Source organism: Lycium ferocissimum, unplaced genomic scaffold (genome assembly GCF_029784015.1).
Source record: "Lycium ferocissimum isolate CSIRO_LF1 unplaced genomic scaffold, AGI_CSIRO_Lferr_CH_V1 ctg5364, whole genome shotgun sequence".
Classification (NCBI taxonomy): domain Eukaryota; kingdom Viridiplantae; phylum Streptophyta; class Magnoliopsida; order Solanales; family Solanaceae; genus Lycium; species Lycium ferocissimum.
The window spans coordinates 20,431-47,665 of NW_026725960.1; the positions used below are offsets into that span (position 1 = coordinate 20,431).

Here is a 27,235-nt window from a genome sequence, read left to right on the forward strand (position 1 = left end):
TACCTGGTCCATAAGGAAGGCCCGCTCATGGAGCAGGCCCTTAGTCTGCTGTTCCATGTAACGCCTCCTATAAGCATAGGAGGTGAACCTAAGATATGTAGGGGCAACTAGTGGTTGTTGTTGTTGTTGCTGTAGATTCGCTATAGCAAAATAAGAGAGTTAGCCTGAAAAGGGAAGACCGAGTTAGAATAATGTGGAAAAAATATTTAACGGTGATAGGGCATGCATGAATTAGTTGAAAAACCTGGCCTATGAGTACTGCCTCAGGCAGCTTCGCTGTGGCGAAGCCGCTATAGCGACCAAAGGACCGCTACAGTGGACAAGGCTACGCCATGGCGTCGCCCCATTGCTGTAGCGGGCTCGCTATAGCGAGCAGGTGCCCGCTATAGCGGGTAGCTCCCAAATATAAGGTCCACTCCCAGTGACACACTATCGTCGCAGCGGTACTACTGTAGCGATGGGAGGTCCGTCGCAGCGGACCCGTCTTCCCCAGTACGAAACCCTCAAAAACCCAACTTTTAGAAAATCCAAATTTTCACCATAGTTTCCACATGTTTGGCAAGGATCAAGTACTATGATAGCATGCATGACTCTTACAACCTATAACACCCTATTCCAACTACAATGAGCACCAAAATTTTGAGCAAGAACATTAAAAAATTTGCAACTCTACCAAACACCCTCACCCCAATATAAACTACCTCATTTTAAGCAGATCTTTAGTATAAAGTGATGCTAGATCAGTATGAACCACGAAATAACCTTCCATGATCCAAGAACTTCCCACGCCAAGAAATCAATAACCTTGTTCAAAGAACCCAAATTTTTCTCTAATCTAGCAACTTAGGCATGGAAATTTCGAAATAGAAGGCCATAACCAAGTTGTAGGACAATGAAAAAGAGTACATACCTTGAAATAGTGAGAGATCTGCAAGCTTTGCCACAAAAATAAGCCTTGGCTACAGGGAGATTCTTCTCTTTTCCTTAGAATGTGAGTAGTGTATTAAGAAATTGGGGGTGGGGGGGTGGGGTAGAGTGGTTAAAAGGGGAGTGGAAAGGGAGATGCGGGGTCTAAGTAGTTGAATAGGGGGAGAAAATTCGTGGGAAGGCAGTAGTTTTTCAGTTATGGGGAATGAATATGAAGTGGGGGGTGAACTGAATTCACCCCACTTTTTAAAATTGCCTGAGTGCCGCTGCGGCGGTAGATTGCAGCGGTACCGCTATAGCGGTCGGCTGACCACTGTAGTGGGCTGTATTTTTTCCAGCTTTGTTGTAATTTTTCCTTTTCGTGATGATAGCTTGAAATCCTACCTCCTATTTTGTAAGGTCTAGGAGCGTGACCATTACCCCACCCCACGCAGTTCGGGGACGAACGGTGGTTTAATTGGTATCTGTTGTAATGACCCGCCCGGTCATTATTTAATACTTTGCGAACATATGCCCAATCTAGGTCTATGATCTTAAATAGTAAGCCCCATCGGGTGTTTAAATGACTAATAGTGGAAAAAATCAATTTTGAAAAGAGTTAAAAATCATGGGCTCGGGGCAGAAGACGGTGCGCTATAGCGGCCAAGGTACCGCCGCAGCGGTCCCGCTATAGCGAAGCGATGTCCGCCGCAGCGGACGTCACGAATCAGTAGACTCGTTTTTCCTGTGCTCAGTTTATATTTCACCCTCCTTTTTAATAAAAGACCCTCCAAGGCTACTATTAGGTTTCACAAGAAGAAAAACCTTTGACACCAAGAAGAAGAGGCTCCTTCAACATTCTCCACATCCTTCCCTACAACTATTGTCTCTCACGGATTCGGATAAGGGCTAGGAGGGCGAGTATTTCACAGATATTCAAATGGCTATTCGTCATCGAGGTAGGTTACGGCTTACTTGAGTTAGACTTTAATTAGTGAATCGTAAATACATATAAAGTTGATGGGAGATTACATGATTAGGTCTTTGGACACGAAGTTTGGATGGATATATTCACTATGAAATGGAAGTTTCGTGTAAATAGTAACTAGGGTAACCGTGAGTATATAATTGGGTACTGAATGCTTCTATTGTGATGTTTATGCATTACGGAATAGGAAGTGGTTATTTGTCGTGGTTAAAAAGGGGTATTCCGTTGTTTAGAGAAATTATTCCTAGGTATATTTGATTTCCGTATTTATTGTCAAGTATATTGAAATAGTCATATGATTGTCCTTCTTGTTAATAAAGAGGATTACATTAGGTGGATTGAAGGAAGGCATAATAGTGCTACGCCCATTAAGGGCATAACTCATGACATTATTTTCATTCATTGGCATCATTGCATATATTGCATGTGGTTACGAGGTAATACATGGAGTAGGAAGTCTGAGTAAGCATCAGTTGTTTTCCGGCCTATGGCCGAGTTGGAATGAATATGTAGTACCGCGTGATAATCGAGCATTGGAGGTAATGTAAGGTTAAATATATTTACACATATAAAAAGACACATTTGACCGGGGGTCAGGATGTGCCCTTGATTGTGACTTAGGTCTGAGGAGTGAGTCCGGAACGAGTGGTACATGGATGCCATGGGTCCCCAGCAGGTCATGATTACTGAGCAATGACATCAGTTAGCATGTATGTACAACGTAATTTATAGCCTTTGCATTGAATTACATTTCATACTTCGATGTCCTCATGATTGTGTGCTATCAGTCTGTCATATTGCATTGTGCATCTCTTATGATTGTGTTTTGTTCTGTGAGGTGGTGATCAATATGAAGGTAAGTGTAAGAACAAATCACTAAGTGATTGACTTCTGCGTTAAGTCTTGTGGACTTAGGGAGTCCCATGTTTGGTAGATGTGTGGTAAGTATGTTCCGTTGATGCATCATGTCTTAGTAAGTGAACTGGGTGGAAAGCTCTAAGGCTAAAAATCAGGAATTAGACGTTAGTGTAAATGAAGAGCTAAGACTTAATTAATTGTCCTAAAGGACTACAAAATGGGGCTACATTTGACTAGTCGGATAACCAGTAATACTGTGGAAATAAGAGAACCGAATTAACAGGAAGTAGAGAAGTGAGTTCGTATCGGTGTAATAATCTATATTGGGAGTCTTGCGGGCCCGTTGGCTTATCTTCTTATCCTATTGACTTTATATTGTGTTGCGTGAACTAATCTTAGTCGATCTATGATGCTTACCAGTACGTGTGGTGTACTGATACTACTCTTGCTACACCCTTTTGGGTGTAGGTATGTTATAGGTTTAAGTTGAAGTTTCTTCGTGTGGATTACCAGACATCTTCCTACAGTCTCGCTCATCTCATTCAGCCGAGGTGTCATTTATTTTATTTATCCTTGTGTAATAGGAGTCACAGTACCTGTCTAGACTAGATCCCGGGAAGTTTTCAGCTTTCTTGTATCAATAATAGAGTTTGTATGAGCATTTGCTTTTAAATTTATGATCATTAAGAATTCGTTATAAATAAAACTAGCTGAATATTGGGTTGGTTGGTAAGGGTTCGCCTACTAGTTAGTAATATGGTAGGTGCCCGCACGGCCCGTAAGTTGGGGTCATGACATTCAAACACATATTTCAATTGCTCAACATGCTCATCCATGGTTCTACTATACACCAATATATCATCAAAGTAAACAACCCCAAATTTGCCAATAAAAGGTTTCATCATATTGTTGACACCCAATTTTTGCCCTCCGAAATCTTTAATTAATTAGTCAAGCTTCTTAAATTTTGAAACAAAATAGAATAATTGTTTGCAAAATCAAAAATAGTTTCTTAGTTATTTTCTATATATTTTGCCATTTCATTTGGCAAAATACCCTAATATAAATTATTTTATATTGTCTTCTTAATAACAGAATGTATTTGTCAATGTGAAAATCAAGTTAGCCTAAAATAAAATAAAAAAGAAAAGAAATAACGTATGCATTTTTTAATTTGTCAGCTTAAAGTCATTCACAGTGTAATTAGTATATTTAGTCCAAATTTGAAATTGAATATTTTACTTTGGTAAAGTCAAGAAGCTTAGATGATTGATTAACATAATTAATTCATCTCAAATTTTATGTCAATTCAGGTCAATTGCTAAACAGTGATTTTTAATTAAAAAAATTATTGATAATAATTTGATAAAAATGAAAACAATTGTAAGAAAAGGTCATGTTTTAAATCTAACTTTGGCCATACCTTGAATTGGAGTTCAACTCCTCTTTTAATCCCAAAGTCTGGGCTAATCAAGACCAAATGCATACAGCCAACCTATTTTATTATTGAGTCCACAAAAACGTATGACCCAGTCCATTCTATTGTAAAAGAGGGTGCTGGTTTTCTCATCTTCATCAACGATACACTCCCCCAACTACCAAAAAACCCTAACACCTTCCCCATTTTCGTCAATTTTTTCAACACAGATCTACACCGAAATCTTCTCCCCTAGCTTAGCCATGTCAGAGGTGCTGTTCACCTCTCTCATCCACGCCCCTTCATCTTCTCTTGCACGAAATCAGCCTCAAAAGTCTTCAAGTCAGTAGAAAATGTGACTAATCCCAGAGGATCCGGGGATTTGATGGGCAATATCAATTTTTTCAACCAAAATCATCAATTCTTGTACCCGTTGGTTGTTCCATTTCTTTTTGTTTTTTCAATCGAACCCTCACCCCCTCCTTGGATGATTTTCAAATTTCAAATACCCTCTTGTTTTTAGTATAAATACATGGTCTTGGTGACCATCTAAACCAGAGATTGATCTCCCGAACAAATCTGAATACAATTACTTCTTTTGTTCTCTGATTTCTCAGTTCGGTTTTCTCATCTTTATTCACTCGTGTGCTTTGTTTCTATTTGAATACTAAAACTCGGGTGTTGCGTTGAAAGTAGGATTCGTCATCGACTTAGCCACAGTCGCTGCACACAAACAAGGTAACCTTCGTTAAATATTTGGTTCTCTTGATTCGGTCAAGTTCACATCTGTTTGATTAGTTTGTGTGTGAAAGTGTGATTTGAGATTACTTTCCAGTGTTTTTCTTTCAGTCTTAGAATTCCATGTTTGTGTCTTCAAGTTGTATCGTATAATTTGATTTCATTTAAGTCATTAGTTAGTGATGTTTCATGCTCATTTTAGTATTTGCTTGAATATTTTTTAGTTTTGTGCATTACCAATTAATGTACATGAAGTTGTTGTTAGTTCTTCTCCTTAAAAGTCTATTGCTAATGGTTATTCTATGAACAACTATAGCAGTATAGCTTGAATGATCGATGCTTATCTTAAGGCTTAATCACTAGTCCTCTCCAGTCAGAAACAAGACTGAGCATGGTCGACATGTTACTTTCCAGTTCAAAATTAGATTAAATATGAGTCGATACTTTCAAATTTTGTTCATAGCGGTGGTTGTTTGTTTAATAGTCGAGGTTCGACAAGGCGGGGGATTTTTAAGGGTTGAAAGAGCTACTGCAAATAGGTGTTTACCTTTTTTACAAAATTCATCCCTCTTTGTTTAAAAAAAAAAAAAAAAGATCTCGCTTAAATCACATGTCTAGATTAAGTTTTGGTTCTGAACTTATCTTAGAATGATTTTGACGTGCTTCCAAACTTCTGATTCGTTTCATTGAACCAAGGTTTTTTTTAGGAATTAATCTTTAGCAACGTGGATATGGAGTAGTTAGTTTACTGTTTATTTCTTGTTCGATAGGCTGGTGTGTAAACTCTTTCAAAGGAATCTCCGTCGTAAAAGATTAGTAAATCTGTTATAGCTTAAGATCTATTAGACTACCTTTTTCTTGAAATCTTTTTTTTTTTCCCTTTTCAGAACTATTAGAGATTAGATGGAAAATTCGAAAATCCTTGATATCGAACTAGTTCAATTATGCCTGAGGTTAAACTCTTTCACGAAAAGATAGTTAGTTATCATCATGTAATATCCAAATTCCCGTCTTACATGGATTCTGTTTTAATTTTTATTAGGTAGTTATGAGATAATTACCTTAATTGTTTTGGTAAGGACCTGAATGAGTTCTTGAGTTTCTTTAGTAGTTAAGACCATATTTTCAAAATTAGGCCTGTAGTAGCACCGACATAGTTATCTGGTTCGGTTATTTTTCTTAACACACGTAAAAAACTTGTGCGAGCATAGATGACACCATTCTGTCCTGTTTTGTTTGAAAGATGAAAATGGTTGAAAAACCCTGTTGTTATCTTTAAATTTCAGTTTCGTCTTCGTTTATGTTCGTAAAGAGTTCCCAACCTACTAAAGAATCTCCCTCTCCTTATATATTTAATTTGGTAAGAACTAGAGTATGCCAAAGTGTTAGTTTCACTCAGGCACTTTAATACTCATTTGGTAATGAAAAGCTCGAATTTTGGATTACGGATAAGAATAAACACTCGAGTTTGTTTTTCGGGTCTCTTTTGTGTTGTTTCCTGCAACGACTAAGTTTCTTCTTTAAAAAGATGTTTCCAACAATTTGAGCACGAAACAGTTCAGCTTAGTTCTCAGTCCTTTTTTGTTGTATTTAATAAACTGGTTTGAAAATTCATTTTAAAAATCTTTTCTACTTGAAATGTTGTTTAATGGCAGTTTATTTTCTCTCACCAGTTTCAATTTGACGTTTTCTCTAACTTACCACTTTGTCTTTTCGAATAAGTTGTGTTCAAATATAGAAGATTGTTACCAAGAGTTTAGATGCTCAAGTTTTTCTGTAAAAGTGAACATCAGTGAATTACATATCCTCCTAATGTGTTTCAAGCATGGCCGTTTGTGTTTTATGTCATATGAGACTCATAAGCTAACCTTTTAACCTTAGGATAATTTATGTAAATCATGCTATGAGGTTGAAGTTTACAAGAGCCATTACTTGCTTAAAATCTCTGCACATGTTGAGTTATCACCTTAGTTTAAAAAAAAAAAAAAAAAAAAAAAAAAAAAACCTCTCTTTTTACTCTTTTAAATAGAATTCACGGTGTGATGATTTGAACTTTGGCATGCCTAAAACTGACTTAGCTTCAGTTTTATTTATTTGTTCCCGAGTGTTTAAATAATTACCAGTTGAAGCTCATACTCTTTTTTGCTGTGACAATAAGTTGAGGATAACAGGTCTTAAAGAGCTAAGTTTTTCACTCAACTCCTTTTTGTTTATCAAGTATTTTTAATAGCCAAGACGCAAGTTTTAATTAGCTAAAGAGTCCCAATATATTCAGTTTGTGTGATTTTCAGTTTACTAGTTAATTGCAGTAGTTTATTTGATCAATTTTTGTTTTCTGCAAGTAGTTTGTTGCGTGCTCGTTTAAGTTCTGATTATGGGAGGAGGGTTAGTAATCAGTTTGGCCTTAGCCTAGGTCCAACTGGGTTGTATTTGCTACTCTCTGCCTTTTTCTTTAGTTTCAAAACAGAAATTTCAATTGGAAATTATTTCTACTCATGAGTATAGAAGTTCTTTTAAGTTTGAATCGTTTAGCTTAAGACTGAATTTCGGATTTTGTTTAGGTTCTATTCGAAAGCTAAGTGTTTGATGCCGATAGATCTTGTTTAAGTAGAAGGGATTAGTAGTATAATTTCTTTTTGTCTTCTCTCTTTGTTTTAAGATTCAAGGTCAGTAATCCCTCTCCTCTTTTTGTTCTCGATTTTGAAAAAATTTTGAATAATGAACTTATGCGATTATCTATGTTTAAATCTGAACTTTGGGTTGTTTGATCTTGTTTTACTATGGAAGCATTATTTCAGTCACTGTTAGTATATTTAGCATCAGATCCTTACTAAAATATAGGAAAACCATAAGTACATGGCTATTGTTCTTGTTTCAATATGATTGTCATTCTGAAATCTCTCTATTGCTTACTCGAGTTTTTTTTTTTAGGATTAAAATACTCTTTGCGTTACTAGTAGACATTTAGTCCAGAAAATGGGTTCAGTACTGTCACGACCCAAATCGATGGGCCGTAACAAGTGCCCGACCAACTGCGGCCAAGCACTCCATGCTTGCATTTACTCGCTCACCGACTAACCTCGGCATCCCCTACATACATATAGACATAGCACCATATATAGTAACGGCGTGAGCCGATTTGCCGCCACACACTATATCGTACAACAAAATACACGTCGACGAGGCCGCATAATATCACCACTACATATCACTATCTACGGACCTCTATGGAGTACAACCGTAGAAATGACGGTGACAAGGCCCCGCCGTACCCATATATGTACGTAACCGAATAGCATACCAAAAGGAGTGTCGAAGCTCCGGATCAATGGAGCGACCGACCGCCGCCGAGGGGAGGTCCTACCGCCGTGAATCGTCCGGCCTAGCTACCCCGATCCGCGGGCATGAACGCAGCGTCCACAAGAAGGGACGTCAGTACGAATAATGTACCAAGTATGTAAGGCATGAATAGTAACATAGTAAGGGATGTAAAGTATGAATAATAACAGAATGGAAATATAGAGCATATCGTGAGATAAAAGAGTAACCTGTACATATGAGTGCCTCTTATGGAGGATGTCATGCATGCTTAGCTTTCTTTGAAAAATTTTTTTTGTTCATATATACAGAAAATATGCCGAGGCGTCGGCTCCGATCCATTTAACCACATGTGTCCCGCGTCCGGGCATCCCGCGTCCGGGATGATAAATTACACCAACTGATCAGGTGGTCATGCGTCTATAGCGCCACTCCCTTTTTCCCCATATTCCCCATATACATATACATATACATATATCATATACATATATCATATACATATATCATATAAGCAGCATGCAGGAGAGCCAAAGAAAGTCATGTATCTATCGGAGTGACGTAAGGTCGGTAACCTCCGATTATATTATGGAATAATCATCATGGCTTTGTCTCACTTTGAAGGAACAATTATTATAAGGTGACACTATCAATGAAGAATAGCATTAAGAGAACATAGAATAAGATCATAAATCTCATAAGGCGTCAATTCATATACTTTGGAATCTTTAAAAATAGTCATCATCCATGAATACAATTGAGAAATCAAGAAATAGCTCAACATTTTTGTATCGTCATTGAAATCGTAAACTTGGAACCTTTAAACCCGGAATCATCATCATCATAATCATCGTAGGAAAATATATTCATCTTTGACACCATCATTATGATTGTGAAAACAGGTTCATCGTTGTTATCATAAGAGCTCACGGAGCCATAAATCTCTGATTTAGAAAATACGAACATTTGGAAAACATTTATGAATTATTAGGAAAGGAATTGTGCCTTGGAGTCATAAACATCTTACTTTTGAAAACAAGGAAGATGTGGAAACATTTATGAAGCCATAACATCGGAATCATGTCTTTGAAAGAAAGGGACGAGCCTTAACATACGTTTTTAGTTGCCTTAACTTTAACTATTCAACGCTTGGCCTCAGCTAGTAAATATATATTCAAAAAAATTTATACTATTGTTAGACTCATCTTCATAAAGGATCGTCTTAAGCCCTCACACTAACTCTTTCTAGAATATACCTGAAATTTCTACAAAGATCTCCCCCGTTTATATGCCTAGCCCGAAATTATAATGCAAAGAACCTAAAGCAACAACAACAACAACAACAACAACAACAACAACAACAACGACAATAACATCATTTCCAACACCAATATGTACCATAAAACATCCCACACGATGTTTCCCAATTTCCACAACCAACCAACTCGCTATACAATTATTTAACGACTTTATCTCCGTAAATAAACCAAAATTAACATTAATAATAGGAGATTCATACCTTATTCTTGTTAAAACAGAGATATCTTCAATATCCACCTTGAATCCACCGCAAAACCATACTAGAATCACATCCATGCGTTTATCCGAGCTTTGATTAATACTCCGTCGCTTGAAAATTGCTCACTTTGTGATCCCTCTCTCTCTCTCTCTTCAATTTTTTGGAAATTTCTGGCAAATACGGTGAAAAAAAGGGGTTTTTACCCTTTATATAGTGGTCAAATTCGGTTGGGTCACCGTAGCAATTTATCGTAATGCAGTCAAGTATCGTAGAATATAGCACGCGTTTCGCTTCTCCGTCGCCGAACTTGTGACGTCCATAATTCTCTATTCCGATGTCCTATCGACAAGAGGTTTATTACGTTGGAAACTAGACTCGACGAACTTCACTTTAGGCTTTTGTTTCACCTTAAAACACTTCATATGCTAAGAGATATTCATCCCCCAATTTGGATCAAAATTTCCACACAAACATTACCCATCCTTACTCCAAAGTCGTGCTACCTCATTTCTTCCACTTATTTCCTTATAAAACCTTCCGGTATACCTTATATACATCCTTCACTTATTAAATATACTTATTAATGCTTGCTCCTTATATTCCAAAGTGGTTTTGCTTAACCATAACTCAATGTACTTATGCTTCAAATTGATAAGTGCTTCTTCGAAGATACGGGGTGTAACAAGTACTTTCTATGTGTGCCTTCACTTTTTTAATTAGACTAGCTCCCATGAAGTTTATTTTCCTTCATGTATTTTTCCTTACAAAGAGCTAGAAACCGTATGCTGCTTTGTTTAAGTCCAGCAATAATGTGACTTTTTCCATCTTTCTTTGAATGAGTATTATGTGCGAACTCTTTCGTTTCAAGTTTCGGTTCTCTTTAAGTTGAGATCGCTTTGTCCTTGTTTTGCCTTGGTCTATATAATCTCAGAATTTATATTACATTTTGAACATGTCGTCTGTTTTACTCTGAATAAAAAAAAAAAACCATTTACTTCCTTTAATTTATGAAAAAATATACAAGCATGAAATGCTATTCAAGACATAGCCAAAATATGGCTATATTTTGGTTCAAAAAGAGGAAAACAATTCTTTTTTCTTTTTAATTTTTTTTTTATCTCTTCTACTATGTTTTGAGAGGGAAATCTTGAACAACTTGATTTCTATTAAGTTTCTGACTATATTGTTTTTTTCATGTTATTACAGATATCTTTGTTTGTCTTTTAATAAAACCAGATTTTTTTAAGCTAAGCTTTGATCAAATTCTAAATAGCTTAAAAGTTGTTTCCAGTTAAAATAATTAACTCTCCCATAAGTTATCTTTTTCTAAGTTTTCCATCTAATATTTGTTGTCCGGGTAAAAAGGATCTTGCTAAATGTAATGGTACATGTAGTATATTCCAAAACAGTCCGTGGCTTCTTCTTTTTTCAGAATTACTTGATCTAATTGTGTTTGTATGCTCAACATAAGATTAATGCCAATCCATTCTTATGTACACTTGCTAATCCTTTTTCTTCATATTTTTATATGCATATGGCGTATCCTCGGAGTCTACTGGACTCTAGACACCATCACATAATACGTCGGGCTTTTGACCCAACATAAAATTCATCGAGTCAGCCTCTTTGTTCTGTCCCCTTCGAGCTGAAGCAAGGAAAGAAAATGCGAGCCCAAGTATAAAGGAGCAGCAGTAGTAATAGATCAAGAAAAAAAAATCTTGGGTGAAGTCCGAGAGAAATTTAGGACAGGGGAATTTTTAGACTCTTTTGGACTCAGCCCAAGTAGCATAGCAGCGGTTGGGCCTGAGGCTCAATCCATTCTCTCTGACTCTTTTATTTCATGCTTTGTATATGTTTTGCACTAACAATTTTAAAGCTTAGATGATCATCCCCACAGAGATTATGAACGTGGAGTTGTTTGTTGTGCCTTCTTTTCTTTTTCAAAACTAGCTTTCAAGTTCAAATAAGTTGCGTTTTATTAGATCAGAATTATGTTACTGACTTTTTTTTTGTGTTTTGTTCCAAAATAACAAATGCTCTAAACAGGTTTCACTTGCAAGTTTTAAAAAGATTTCTTCTTCTTCATTGAGTAAGACTCAGATATTAATAACAATTTTTCAGAAAAAAGAGTAGTAATTTTCAGATTTTAGTTTAGCCTAAAGATTCTTCTAATGATTCAAAGATCTTTTTATATCTTTTTCGTGTTAGAAAACTAAAGTCTATAATAATGGTATTCATCTGGTTTCAAAGTCGAATTTAATTAAAAATTATAATTTGGATTAAATGATTAAACGTTGGAACCTTACTTGAAATATTTGAATAATTGAATTATTTCACAAAGTGAAAATAGTACAAATAGTTAAGTATTAAGTTGAGTTTATGATTCGATTTTACTCGTTCTAAAATATACTTTTTTTTAAGTGAATATGAATAACTAGTTAAATTTTCCTTAATTCTCCTACTTTTAAAATAAGTTACACTCTTTTAGCCAAAAATGTTCAAATTCGTCGGTATCCGCGTTTGCGGATTTCCCGAGATGCTTAATACCTTCTTTGGAAAATCATCAGAACCCTTACCCTTTCTTTGGTACTAAAATAAAGATTTTCTTAAAATACCTTTTCAAAATGGTTTCCTAATTCCGTAAAAATTAGGTGGTGACTCTGTGTTCATACAAAGAGCCAAGTTATTGGTACGCTTTTATACGCGAGTGTAAAAGCGGATCGTAACAAATGGCAATTCCGCTGGGGACATCATTTAGGTTCTAACCAAAAGGATTTTATTAACATTTTGTGGCTAACCCTTACTTGCTTTATTTGTTAAATTATGCTTTATATGTTTATTTATACGTACGTTGTCATTGCATTCATGGAATACTTCCGCCAAATGGCACTTCTCATTACTTCTCAAAAGCGGTTATGCGGGTTCGCAGCTATCTTCCACTATAAAACCCTATTTCTGGGACACCCTGACGGGTAGTTGGTCGCGGGCCGGCCAACAGTCGTCATTGTTCCGCCTCGAGTTGTCCACTCGGGTACCAGTCTCTTTTCAAAGCCCACTCTAGTCAACCTAAGATTAGAACGAAGCCAAAACCTATTATTTTTAGGAGCATTTGCCTAAGTTGGTTTAATACCCTTGGTGTATTAAATCCATTAGAAAACCACCTTGTGTCGAAACGGTCTACGACCTAAAGACATTCATCCAACTATGTGTTATTTTGAAAGATGGACATGCCAAGTTATCCGATCCATTGTTCCTGGGGGTGGGTTTACTAACCGTTTTTTTTTAAATTTGGACCATTTCTCGATTTATGCGTGTCATCCTTGCGCGCAGAACCATGCTAATCTTCTCTGTATCGTTCCGATTTTATTGGATGTCCCCGAAGGGACGGTTTACTAACCGTTTCCTTGTTTTGTAGATGGCTCTAGTACAAAAGACTTTGAAATTTGGTATGGTTACCGAGACGCCCAAGTTGTTGAAACAATGGTGGGCCAACTTAAGCGAAGGTCAACATAGAGAGGTCGTCAGTCATATAGGTGACCTACCATCACTAATGAACATGGTAGCATGGCCCGAGTTGGTAGAAGCCGTTACTAGGCATAGGGATTGTGAAAGGATGGTTTTCCATTTCGGAGATGTAGAATTGACCCCGACAATAGAAGAGCTTAAAGACTGTCTCGAGAGTGTTGGCATGAGTTTGAAACGTAGAAGGAAACCCGATCATAATATTTTAGTTATATATATATATGTTATGAAATGGAAGACAAACTTTCACTTGTCATATATATATATATATATGGTTCAAATATATATATATGACGATTTTATATATATATGGTCGTTATATGGATTTATATATATATGAATATATATTATATACCCAAATTTGGGAGAAAACATATTGGCTTTTGCTATATATATATATGGGATATATATATTTATCAATATAATGACCCGCACATATCATGGTTACTATGTCATATTATTATGGCATTAATACCAAACAATCACTTACTTCTCCTTAGCACCTATTATATCGCCGATATCTACCATATTTTTAGGTATGCAATAATATATATATATATATATATATATATATATATATATATATATATATATATATATCGTAGTAATATATCGGAGATGTCCCATGATGTTTTGAAAGGCATATATATATGGAAAGTATAACAATATAAATATAGTTATGACCTCGTAAGTCGTAATCGGAAAAAAGTATATATATAAATATATATATATATTATTAGTATAATGAATGATATATATATATATATATATATATATCGGAATATTTCGAGATCGAGTAAATCAAGAAAATAAGTTCGACGAAAATTTGGGAAAGAGGGGAGAATTTTTAGTCAACTTTGGAGGCGCATATCTCGTAGTATATGTAGATTTTTAAGGTGTTTTAAAGGCCTAAAATGAAGTTCGTCGAGTCTAGTTTGTAATGCAACAAACCGTTCATTGATAGGACATCGGAGTAGAGAATTATAGACGTTACAAACTCGAATCGTCTACGTAGAAATAGCATTTCGGTAAAACCGCTACAAGATCGGCATCGTAGGTTGAAACCGACTTTGGCAGCTTTTTTTTTTGAAGGGAAAAAAACCTCATTTTTCAAAGACAAAAAATGTCCCAAAATTTCCGAAACTTCAGCCTCCAAAAGGGCTCTCTTATTCTTAAATGGAATTGAGGATTTTGCACAAAATTTCAAGTAACCAAATGCTAACCGAGGTCCAAGCAACGCGTAGGCGCGATTATAATTTTGTTTGTGTTGAAGTGAGTTTGAAGATAAGTGGATGATGAAGATTTGGCTACCATCATAAAAATAAGGTATGAATCATCAAATCTCTCTTTATCGACCTTGATTAAGGAATATTTGCAAGAATAGAGTTATAGTTTGTTGTGTTGACGTTGTTGAATTATGGATTGCGGGGCATGTTTTTAGGTGGATTAAATGGATGGAATTAGCTAAGTTATGATGCATAATAATTGTTGATATTGTTGTTGATGTTGTTGATAAGTTGTTGTTCTTGAATTTGGGAGAATAAAGTGTATAAAGATATTGTATACAAAGCGTATACCGGCTGTTTTGTGCCGATATTCAACTTCTTTTACATGATTTTCGTGGCTGTTTTGTGACAATATTTTGGGGCTGGTTTATGTAATTTTCGTGGCTAGTTTGTGACGATATTTGTGGTTATTTTGCGATGATATTTTGGGTACTATTTAGTGGTTGTTATGAACTGTTTTGTGGGCTATTTTGGAAGTAATTTAAGGATGGATTTAATTCTAGTTTGATATGAAATTGTTGGTATTATTGTTGTTGGTATTTTGATCGATGTTTGGTTAAATTGGAATTCGAGGATTATTAAGTTTCATATAAATTTTGTCAAGTTTCATTCGTACTTGGATTGGTTAGCAAGTGATATGGATAATCTAACTGTGGCCTATGTTATCTTAATTTTAGACCTACGAGCTCGAGAAGTAGACGTTGGACATTTAGATAGAGTTCAAGGTATGTGAAGCTTACCCTTTCTTTCTTTTGGCATGTCTTAGTTATAAGTAAGCTATGAACCGAGCCTCGGGGTAACTCTATTCATAAGATCCGAGCATTTCTACGATTCTTATTCACTTCTTGATGTTAGCATTCCTAATATAGTCAAGTTATTGTTCTTGTGTCTTTTGTATGATTGGATTTTAAACGTTGCATAAAAAGTTTTGTTCCTAAAGGGTTTTATGTTGAATAATGTCTCTAACTTTCATAGATGGGCTCGGATCGCTTCGATACGTTCGGTAAGATTCTATAACGAATAATGTCTCTAACTTTCATAGGCGGTTCGGATTGGTTTGATACTTGTCCGTGGTCCCCAGACTTCCCTTTGTATAGTTCTAACGTTTTTGAAAGAACTTCCATACGACTATCGTCTTAACCCGAGCGTTGATTACTTACTTATCCGTCGAGTCCGTAATGATGATTTTATGCATATGGTTACTCACGACTCGTTTCGTGCATCCCGTTGTTATATCTTTCGCCGAGTCCCCAGTTTGCCAGTCGTCGTGCACACTATGTTATGTTCCGTAGTATGACGTGTTACGGCTCACCGAGCTCCTCGCCAGAGGGGCCGGTTCCGTATATATTTCGGTATTATGATGTGTTATGCGGCGTTATGACGAGCATGGAGATATGCCGGTTACGGAGATATGAAATCTTCTCGAGTATGACGTGTTATGGCGCCAAACGACGGGGGCGCACGACCATGTTCCCCGAGCCCCATGCATGATTTGTGTTTTAAAAGTAAATATTTTGGGTATTCGGATTTTGTACTTATTTACCGTACTTCTTGTTCCGTGCTATGACCCCCGTTTATCGTATTTCACGCTTGCATACTCGCACATATTCCGTACCGACCCCCTTTCTGGGGTCGCGTTTCATGCCCGCAGTGGCGTACGCCCATTTTGGCGATCCGCCCTTAGGACACCTACTCATCGCTATCTTCGAGTGCTCCTTTGTTCCGAGCCTATATTTTGCGTACGCACTCTTCCGTTGTATATGCATATGTTCATTCAGGGGTACGGCGGGGCCCTGTCCCGTCATATGATTCTGTTGTTACTATTAATATGGACAGGTTCCAATTTAATATGGAAACGGTCCCTGACCGATACTATCCGGAGAAAATTAAGCAAAAAGCTACGAAAAATTATCGTGAATATGCCTTTCGATGGAGAGCAAAAGCTGCAAGGGTACAACCCTCTATGAGTGAGATTGAGTGGACCTCCGTTTTCATTCGGGCTCAAGAGCCCGAGTACTATGAGAGGATGTTGTCTATGATGGGACAAAATTTTTCTGAATTGGTCAAAATGGGAGAAGCCATAGAAGATGGACTTAATTTTGGGAAGGTCACAAACTTTACCACCTTACAGGCTGCGAACAAAGTTGTACACGCCAGCACTATGGGATTTAATAAAAAGAAGAAGGATGATGTGTTCGTCGTCTCCTACACCCCTGGTCCGAAACCACAAGAGCATGTCATGTCTAGTTCTGCCACCAGTAATCCCTACCCATTCTCTCCAATAATTGCCTACCTGTCAAGCTCCAGATAGTCCACATCCCATTTTCTACGCCCAACCAAACTACCAAACACCTCTACCAGTGTACCAAAATCCTTAACCCAATTACCAAGCCACTACACCTACCTATCATAACCCTCAGTCAAGCTACCACGTAGCCGCACCCGTTTATCAAAATCCCCCACAAAACAACCGAGCTCCACAACCCCATAACACAGCACCTTACCAATATAACAACCGACCTCAATCCAATTTTGAATGAAAACCTCCAAGAGTATTCACGCCTTTGATGGAGACTCGGACTCAACTCTTTGACTGATTGAAAGCGGTAGGCATGATTCAACCAGTCGATCTCAAGTGTCACGACCCGACTAGGGCCATGACGGGCACCCGGGGCTAACCACCGAGCACCACTCATTCTATTACTCAAAATGCGTTCATTCATACTTCTTACGCTCATAATCATAGGAAACTATTTTCATTTGAAACATATTCACTTTATGTACATAAGCCCTTCGGCTATCAAGATAGTATATATATATATATATATATATATATATATATATATACATATATATATACGAGCCTCTACTTTCGTAGTACCAGTACGGATTGTGGACAGACCCCGTCATGCCCAAAACATATATATACCAAAAGAATAAATCAATGGCACCTCCGTAACAACGGAGTGCTCCGAGCCGCCCAATGTCACTCCTACGAGTCCGGGTCGCTCCCCGTCTACATATATGAAACAGCGTCCAAAGAAAACGAACGTCAGTACGAACATTGTACTGAGTATGTAAGGCATCAACAATAATAATACCTAATAGGAGCATAAGGGATAACATAAGCTAAAAGAACTGTTCATTTCTCATAATACCTTTTTGACATTTGCCATACGTACTTACCCCTTTATTCCTCTAAAAATACACTTGTTACATCCACATGCTTACATATGCAATAATTTACAATGCAGTGCAATCACGTTCCCGACCATATAGGCTCGGTATCATCCGTACTCGGCCCTCCCGGGACTCGATGATATTCGTACTCGGCCCTTCCGAGACTCGATGATGTCCGTACTCAGCCCTCCCGGGACTCGATGATATCCATACTCGGCCCTCCCGGGCTCGATGATATCCGTACTCGACCCTCCCGGGACTCGATGCATACATACATACATATACATAAAAATACATAAATGAAATCTACATCATCCTTAGCATTATCATACGTCGCATAGGCATATGATGACCTTAACATAAACTTATCATCATCTTGCATTCATCATAACACATACATTAGAACTCGAGGCAACTATGGATATGTCGGGGTGACATGAGGTCGTGGACCCCCGATTACATTATAGAGTAATCATAATCATCATATCTCACCTTGAAGGGACTAACGTTTTAAGGTGAGTGTACACAAGAAAAAGCATCAATGGAACCATACTTAGAATCATTAACTTCATGGGCATCATATCTCACTTTAGGATTCTTTAGACTTAACTCATCATCATCAATTATCGTACTCGTGTCTTACCTCTTCTCTTTATCTTATACATATGTAGCTCCTTATAGTCATAGAATCATCGTCATCACTATCGTGCTCATAATGTATCTCTTATCTTTATCTCATGAGAGCTCTCTATAACGTAGACTCATCATTTCCGATACATACATATATGTAGAGAAGTCATAGAAAGATAGGAAGATTCATACCATAGAGTCATGCCTTAGAAAGAAGTGGACTAGCCTTACATACCTTTTCCTTTAGCTACCCTATCACTTGATCGTTCTCCCTCGATGCTCGCGTTTCTTCCTTCAAGAGAATTCGTATTAACATTAGCTAATCGATTATAAGAACGTGCTTACTAAAGCTAGAGAAAATTGGGCAACATTTCCTTTGTTTATACGACTTCCTCCATATTCCATATCAACTCCCAAACGTTTATAACAACAATCATAAGCAACAATCATCATTCATTTGCATTATCTACATTCCACAATTTCCCTTCAATTCTCCAAAATCATGATCATAGTTCACTATCATGTTCTTTCACATATAACACTCATTCCATGTTCTAAATGTCATTCATAACATACTTACAATCATAACATATCCGTTCTCATGATTCGTTCCAACTACTACTCAACAATGGCACTATTTCCACATTTATGACCCATTTTCTATATTCTACTACAATCCAAGCGTTTCAACTTTTCAATACTTCAAACAACATGAAAAGATCATGAAACTTACCTTAGATAGTGTAGGAACAAGCCTTGAGTGGAAACACTTCTCTTGCACCAAAACCCTAGTTCACTTCCATATGAATTTCTTGGCTTGGATGAACTTCAATGTTTTTCATACACTTGATTCTTGTTGGTTTGATGAAGTTGATCATCAATTTCCTTTGAATTCTTATGGATGAAGTATATGGAACCTTCTAGAGATCTTGAGAGAGATGAATAAATGTGGGAAATGAATTTAATGAAGTGGGAACATGTATTTATGTTTGCAACTTAATCAGTCCGTCGGGACTTCCACGGACACTTATACGGTCCGTGGAACATTACACGGCCCGTATAAGTGGTCGTGGTTCACCACTGGGCAGACATCATCTCTGCTGGGTGTTATACGGACCCTTATACGGACCGTATAATGTTATACGGACCGTATAAGTCGGTCGTATAACCCCTTTTTCCCTGAAATGATTTCCGTCGCTCGTTTGATCTCCAATCCTTATGGAACCTTCTTAACACTTTCTTAACACCTCATTAACAATCTAAGGGACGTTATGACTCTTCTCCAAAATGTCATTAAACTCTCATTAATTCGATACTCGTAAATCTTGCCCGACACGCAACATATACTTTACTTTCCTTAACAACTTTCGTCTCCTACTTCAGATGTTTTTGAAATCTCATTTAGAATCATCAAATGTTATTTCTTACTTATCAAAACATTGTATACATCGTACCCTTCGTTAGTCTATTCACTGTACGCTAACGAGAAATTTTTTGAGGTGTAACATTCTTCCCCCCTTTTGGAACATTCGTCCTCGAATGTTAAGTCATCGGGGATTCTAGAAAAATTTCGCCAGTGTCTCCCCTGTAATATGGCACTACCATCCTGTCACAACAGCCCATAATAACAATGCCTCACAGGGCCACAACATAATAGCAATATAGTTTGGCCACACACGACCCAATTGAATGAAAAGGAAAACATACATACCTTATGACCTTGATGCCTCCTCTTGGATCTCTTCCGGCGGCTGAAATAAGTGCGGATACTTGGATTTCATATTTTCTTCAACTTCCCAAGTCATTTCTTCTCGGTTGTTATTTCGCCATAAGACCTCAACTGAGACCACTTCTTTATTTCGAAGCCTCCGTACTTGCCTATCTAATATGGCAATGGGTACCTCTCCATAGGTTAACTTTTCTGTTACTTGAACATCATTTACTAGCACGATCCTAGTAGGATCTCCAACATATTTACGAAGCATCGAGACATGGAAAACTGGGTGAACTGACTCCAAATTAGGAGGTAGATCTAATTCATAAACCACTTTGCCTACTTTGCACACAATCTCATAAGGCCTAATGTATCGGGGACTAAGCCTTCCCTTTTTTGTCAAATCTCATAACGCCCTTCATTGGCGACCCTTCGAAGAATACCCAATCTTTCATTTGAAGTTCTAAGTCTCGTCAATCCTTTTTCTTGCTCAATAATGATATTAAGTCTTACTTGGTTTGCAAATTTATCCCACTTGGCTTCATTGGTGACGTATAAATACTTGCAAGTTACATAATCGTTCTTGAGTGATTCGTGTGCATACACATTTATACATATACATGTATCCATATCCGTATACGTATTCGTGTCTATATTCATATCCATAGCATACCCGACCTTGAAGGTTCGGTGGTTTCGCATACTCGGCCACGACAAGGCTCGGTGTCATACATACCAAACTCTTTTATCTATCCGTAGTAACTTATCTCGTCATGCTCTCTTCCTCCCTTTGTTAGTCCCCTGATTATCACATCTTATATTCTATTATAGAAAACCTTAGGTCCTTTTCTTAATTGTCGCTTATAAATCGCAATATCATTAATAACGACTCTGCCGTTAGTGTCTTCGCCTCTATCCTAATATAGCATCGCTATCCCTTTACAATATTCCTCAAGTTATTTGCTCTCAATGTCACGTGGTTCAAGGTCTTCGCGAATGATTTCTAGTACAGTCTCAGATGCCTGCTTAAGTCGTGTTCGCTTATTTACTAGTTATTAGACTTATTTCGGCGTAACTCTCACTCTTTGTTTTAGAGTCTACATCTGTCACATCTTAGGGTCCATCATTTTCAATCTCTACACTTGTATTCTCTTTACTCGCTTCCCCCTTTAAGGGTTTTGCCTGTACCATTCTCAAATCTGTTGCCTCACCTTCAAATCTTTATTTCATATATATATATATATCCCTTACTATACCACATCATATTCATGCCATCTCCCATAATTTATAGCTATGGTAATTCATGTGTAAAGTCTTAACATACTCATCTTGTAGTTTTGTAATCAAATAATACAACCGACATAGCAATCCGAACAAGGATGTATTTTTTTTTCTTAGCTCATCTGGTAGTTGTGAGTCAATGTTGAGGTCCGCTCCAATTACTAACTTTTGTCCCACGGGAATGCTCACAATAGTAGTATGTCTATTTACCCATACCATCCATGCAATGTCACGTATCCTATTCTTCGATACCTAGGGTTCACTTATAGCATCATCTTTCCCCCTTGCTTCCATCTCAAGTTATTCCTCTCTTTCCTATAATCGACTTATAGTAACCGTAAATGCATTTTCCCTTAAACCCCCCATTTTTATTTTCAAGGATCTAAGTCTCATGCGCCATTAATACCCCTTATTGCCTCATACTCTTTTACTCTTGTGTTGCATTCAACATTGATTCCGAAATCAATCATAATCATGTCGTATTTGTCATTGCTAATAGCCTTACTTTATCGCTTTATCATCGCACGGTAAACTTGTAATTCATGGCCACATTTTTCCCTCCAACTTATCCTTTTATATACATTACTCGTTCTATCTTAGTGGAGGATATTCGTAGGAGATGCGTCTTCCTTTTCTCATAATGCGACTATTTCTTAAGCACGCGTACTTCGTATATCTCCTCTTCCCTCTATACCCGTACTTATTCCTTTACATTCTTTCCTCCTCAATTTATCTTATTACCTCCCTTTTTATAATCAATCTTTTATTCCTCGCACAAGGAATCCTATTCTTAACTCAATACCGCTTTGTTCTTTAGAATACATTAGTCCTATACGCTCCGTTCTCAATCACTCATTACTGGCCTTCTCTTCTCCTCACAACAATTTTGTCTACGGTTCCCGCAATTTCTTTTAAATTCCTGGGAAAATTTCAGCAAGGTTTCTCTTGTAAACATAACAATCCCAAACCTGCACATAGCCCAAAAGAAAACACGTCCCATGCCTTAATAGGACATATATCGGGACACACATAATACGCAACTCAGCAACACAAGATCACTTACCATTAAAGGATATAAATAATAGAGCTTGTCTCATAAGTTGTGCCTGCACACTCGGTCTAGAATTCCAATATATATACATACACATATTATTATTATATCTATATTTTTTTTCCACACACTGTCAATCAGCTTACTAGTAAATCACGATTCCGGCTATCACTAGGTCGTTAACAAATATAGTCATCTCAGTTTGTTGGGTTGGCTCACCTCAACACAACCATCACATCGGGAGTAATATATGACAGCGTAGGACCTGAATCAATCGGCGCATACATATCATAAGAGATCACTGAAAATATACCTGGGACAATATCAGAAGGATACTCAAGATCCTGTCGCCCAGCTAATGCATAAGTATGGCGCTGGGTTCCACTCGGACTGGGCATCTCTCTTTGATATCCATCACCACCTGCTACTATCTGCGGCCTCCACCTAGGAGGGCGTACTGATGATGAAGAGCTAGCTATCACTCCCGTAGACCGAACCTTATCTTTACCACGTAGCGATGGACAATCGCGCCTAAAATGGCTTGGCCGAGCACAGGCGTAACAAACATCTAAACCCAAGCGGCACGGTCCAGAATGTAACTTCCTGCATTGACTACATTGTGGCATAGGTGAACTCATCTGGCTCGAATCACCCCTATTCCGAGAATTAGGAACTCTGAGACTTTGGGGCGGCCTAGAATTAGTAGATCCATCAAACACGGGTCCAAGAAACTGTGGAGGAGCGCTAGTTGTCGAGCGAACTGAGTGCCAGGAGAATTGTTATCTCGGAATGCCCCTAAACTCATGATCAAACCCTGGAGAATTAACTCTCTTCCTCCAACCCATGTTATCGTGGTCCACATCCTGCCGCTGAGCTTGAGCGGCTACGAACTGGGTTAGTGAAAGAATGGCCTGTCTTATCTCTTGGCCCGAGGCATCTGGAGGAGGGACTGGGGGTGCGGGAGCTAAAATTGAGGCTCCCCTCTGATCCTCTAAAGTGGGCGAGGTACGGGAAAACCGAGATAGGGCCTTATTTTGGGGTTCACTCTCCTCCATATCCGTAGATGGCCCCCGTTCCAGCCCTTCTGCAATCACTGCCTTGCCCTTCTGGGCTGCATTAACTTTCCCTTTCATCAACTTTACTGAAATCATAAACGCACCATTAGGGAGGGAAACATCTTATAACATGGCTCTATAGCACGATCTGGTAAGAAGAAGAATGGTCATTTTTCCTAAATGCCCTGTAGCCTCCTGTTTATTAGTGTGGCGCGCAATACACCATAAACAAGACTCTACTAGACACGGCTCGTAGACACTTTCTAGGACTGAACTGCTCTGATACCACTTTTGTCACGACCCGACTAGGGCCATGACGGGCACCCGGGGCTAACCACCGAGCACCACTCGTTCTATTACTCAACCTGCGTTCATTCATACTTCTTACGCTCATAATCATAGAAAACTATTTTCATTTGAAACATATTCACTTTATGTACATAAGCCCTTCGGCTATCAAAATATAAATAAATAAATAAATATATATATATATATATATATATATATATATATATACTCAGTACTGGAAACGGACGAGACCATGCCCAAAACATATATATACAAAAGAATATCAACGAGTACCTCGAACAATGAAGTACTAGACTAATGGACGGACGGGACCCCGTCATGCCAAACACATATATGTACCAAAAGAATAAATCAATAATACCTAATAGGAACAATGGGGATAGCATCTCGCCCGCCGTTCATTTCTCATAATACCTTTTTGAGTTCGCCATACGTACTTACCCCTTTATTCCTCTAAAAATACACTTGTTACATCACATGCTTAAATATGCAATAATTTACAATGCGGTACGAATCACGTACCGAGTATGTAGGCATCAACAATAATAATACCTAATAGGAGCATAAGGGATAGATATTCGATAAAAGCCTCCCGGACTTCATTATCATAATAGGCCCTTCGATGATATTCGCCTCCGGGACTCGTGCATACATACCTACATATACATAAAAATCTAAAAATACACTTGTTAACTCGCATAGGCATATGATGACCTTAACATAAACTTATCATCATCTTGCATTCATCATAACACATACATTAGAACTTGGAGGCAACTATGGATGTGTCGGGGTGACATGAGGTCGTGGACCCCCGATTACATTATAGAGTAATCATAATCATCGTATCTCACCGTGAAGGGACTAACGTTTTAAGGTGAGTGTACACAAGAAAAAGCATCAATGGAACCATACTTAGAATCATTAACTTCATGGGCATCATATCTCACTTTAGGATTCTTTAGACTTAACTCATCATCATCGATTATCGTACTCGTGTCTTACCTCTTCTCTTTATCTTATACATATGTAGCTCCTTATAGTCATAGACTCATCGTCATCACTATCGTGCTCATAATGTATCTCTTATCTTTATCTCGTGAGAGCTCTCTATACCGTAGACTCATCATTTTCGATACATACATATATATAGAGAAGTCATAGAAAGATAGGAAGATTCATACCATAGAGTCATGCCTTAGAAAGAAGGGACTAGCCTTACATACCTTTTCCTTTAGCTACCCTATCACTTGATCGTTCTCCCTCGATGCTGGCGTTTCTTCCTTCAAGAGAATTCGTATTAACATTAGCTAATCGATTATAAGAACGTAACATACGACCGGTATGTTTTATACGGCCGGTATGTTTGGCGGTATAATACTTGTTGTTCACGAACTTTTTCTCGTCGACTCGTTTGATCTCCGATTCTTATGGAACCTTCTCGCTTGCTTGTTTTACCTTTATTAACGATCTAAGGTGTTATCGCTCTTCTCAGCAACATCGTTAAACCATCATTAACTTGTCACTCGCAAATCTCTTCGTCACATAACGTACGCCTTGCACTTTCTTGGCAAACTTTCTTATAACCCGAATGTCTTTGAAATCTCCAATTAGGACCATCGTATCTTTTATTCTTCTTATCAAAACATCGTATACGTGGGCGTGCCCTTCGTTGGTATTCACTAAACGTTAACGGGGAAATTTTTTGAGGTGTAACACGATTCTTACTCTTTACAAGACGATACTCAGCAAAATGAGAGATATGATTTCACAATCATGATAAAATAACTAATCATCGAGTCTAGTATCACGGCAGCAGCAAGCCAATAGATCACAATAAGGCAATAAGCCACGATCAAATAGTACCAACCTAACACGTAATCCATCCCGACTTCATACTAGGAAAGGCGTAACATCTTTTCTCCCGGTAATCGCCTAACTTTACGTAAAAGCCGCTAGCAGAAGTCTAATACTAAGGTAAACGTAAGCTGCAGTTCTTGAACGGGGCCACGAACGATCACACCTTTGCTTTGCCCTTTCGTAGCGGCTCTAAATACCCGAAAGTCTAATCAAATTTGAATTCTATATTAGAAATAATGAAAAACAGCTTACCCGTATTGCTATCTTATCTTTGAAATCAAATTCAGGTTATGGCGAAAAAGGGGAAAGGGCCTACGAGGGTAAAACGGTCATTGCAAAAGTGAAATATGCAATTCAACATTCTAGGAGTTCAATCCTACTAATCAATTGCTAAAATAACTCAAGAATGGGTCAATTTCGAGATTCAAGTGAAAAATCCCAATTTTGGGGTAGAACCCTAATTTTCCAACATTCAAATTCATTAACATAAGTAAGATTCAAGCCAATTAGGTATGTCATCAAATTCTATGATTAGATTAGTCAAACCCACCAACAATTTCCATTTAGGAAGATTAGAACTCATTTCGAAGTTATCATCAAAACTCATTTTTCCTCTTAGATTCTAATGGATTTCAGCATGGATTCAAGCTTAGGAAGGTAAAAATAAGGAATTTTATGTTAGGGGAATTACCACAAGGAAGAATCAGCCAAGAACTCTACAATTTGCCTCAAGAATGCTTAGAAAATAATGAAAAAAGCGATAGAGAGTTAATGTCACGCCCAAACCATGGCTTGGACGTAACAAACACTCTGCTTCGCATGGATTGAGCGAACCACGGCTTCCGAAACATCATGAGAGATAACATGAACGGAATATAACATGAAACATGATGAGCCTAATAAAACATAGAAATCATAATATTTAATAAAATTCTTGTATAAAACGTGAATGCGAAATATTAACCGGCCAAACATGGCTACCCTCGAGTATCCGACCCAAAATAACCGACTAGTCTATGAAACCTCTATTATGAATCGAACTATAAAACATACTTGCGGGACAAGGCCCCGCATACCTTAACTTTAACCGATATGGAAATAAATAAGGATAACACCCTTGAATAAGATGGGGCTCCCAACAGCGTACGGCAAATCTTACGCGTGCGTCGTCCCTAACTACCGCTCGTGAAACGGGCCCTCGGCAATAGAAAAGGGACACCAATACATTAAATGTCCGGTATGTAAAGCAATTGAATGGAATAATATAGACATGAAATAAATGGTAAGAGCGAAATTGAAACCGAAACCTGGTCATGAACATAAACAGAATGCATACATAATATAGCATGATTAAAAATATTTGTGGAAGCATTAGTATAACGACATGTAACCACCACGTTAATACATGGCGTCCCATCTCCCACCGACGTAACCGCTTGTACCTGGGGTGGAGACGTGAACATGACAGAATGGATCCAAATCCCCAGGGGAAAAATAGAAGGATCGTCCTAAACAGGGCGGAGCGATCTTTATTTTACGTTGGCAAACGTAGTTTCAAGTATAAAATCTTCTCTGTAATCGTAACTTCCAAAACATGAAATGGATA

At 37.8% G+C, this 27,235-nt stretch overlaps 1 long non-coding RNA gene and 1 other non-coding gene across 2 annotated transcripts; both read right to left on the reverse strand.

Annotated features, from left to right (window-relative positions):
* Positions 1-4,618: 4,618 nt before the first annotated feature.
* Positions 4,619-11,433, reverse strand: LOC132044874 (uncharacterized). Its single transcript, XR_009412292.1, has 2 exons — positions 11,303-11,433; positions 4,619-4,912 (listed from the first exon to the last, which is right to left on the reverse strand). It is a non-coding gene; the product is annotated as an uncharacterized LOC132044874 (long non-coding RNA).
* A 1,590-nt stretch (positions 11,434-13,023) lies between these two features.
* LOC132044877 (U6 spliceosomal RNA) lies at positions 13,024-13,127 on the reverse strand. The gene has a single exon (XR_009412293.1). It is a non-coding gene; the product is annotated as a U6 spliceosomal RNA (small nuclear RNA).
* Between the last annotated feature and the right edge of the window lie 14,108 nt (positions 13,128-27,235).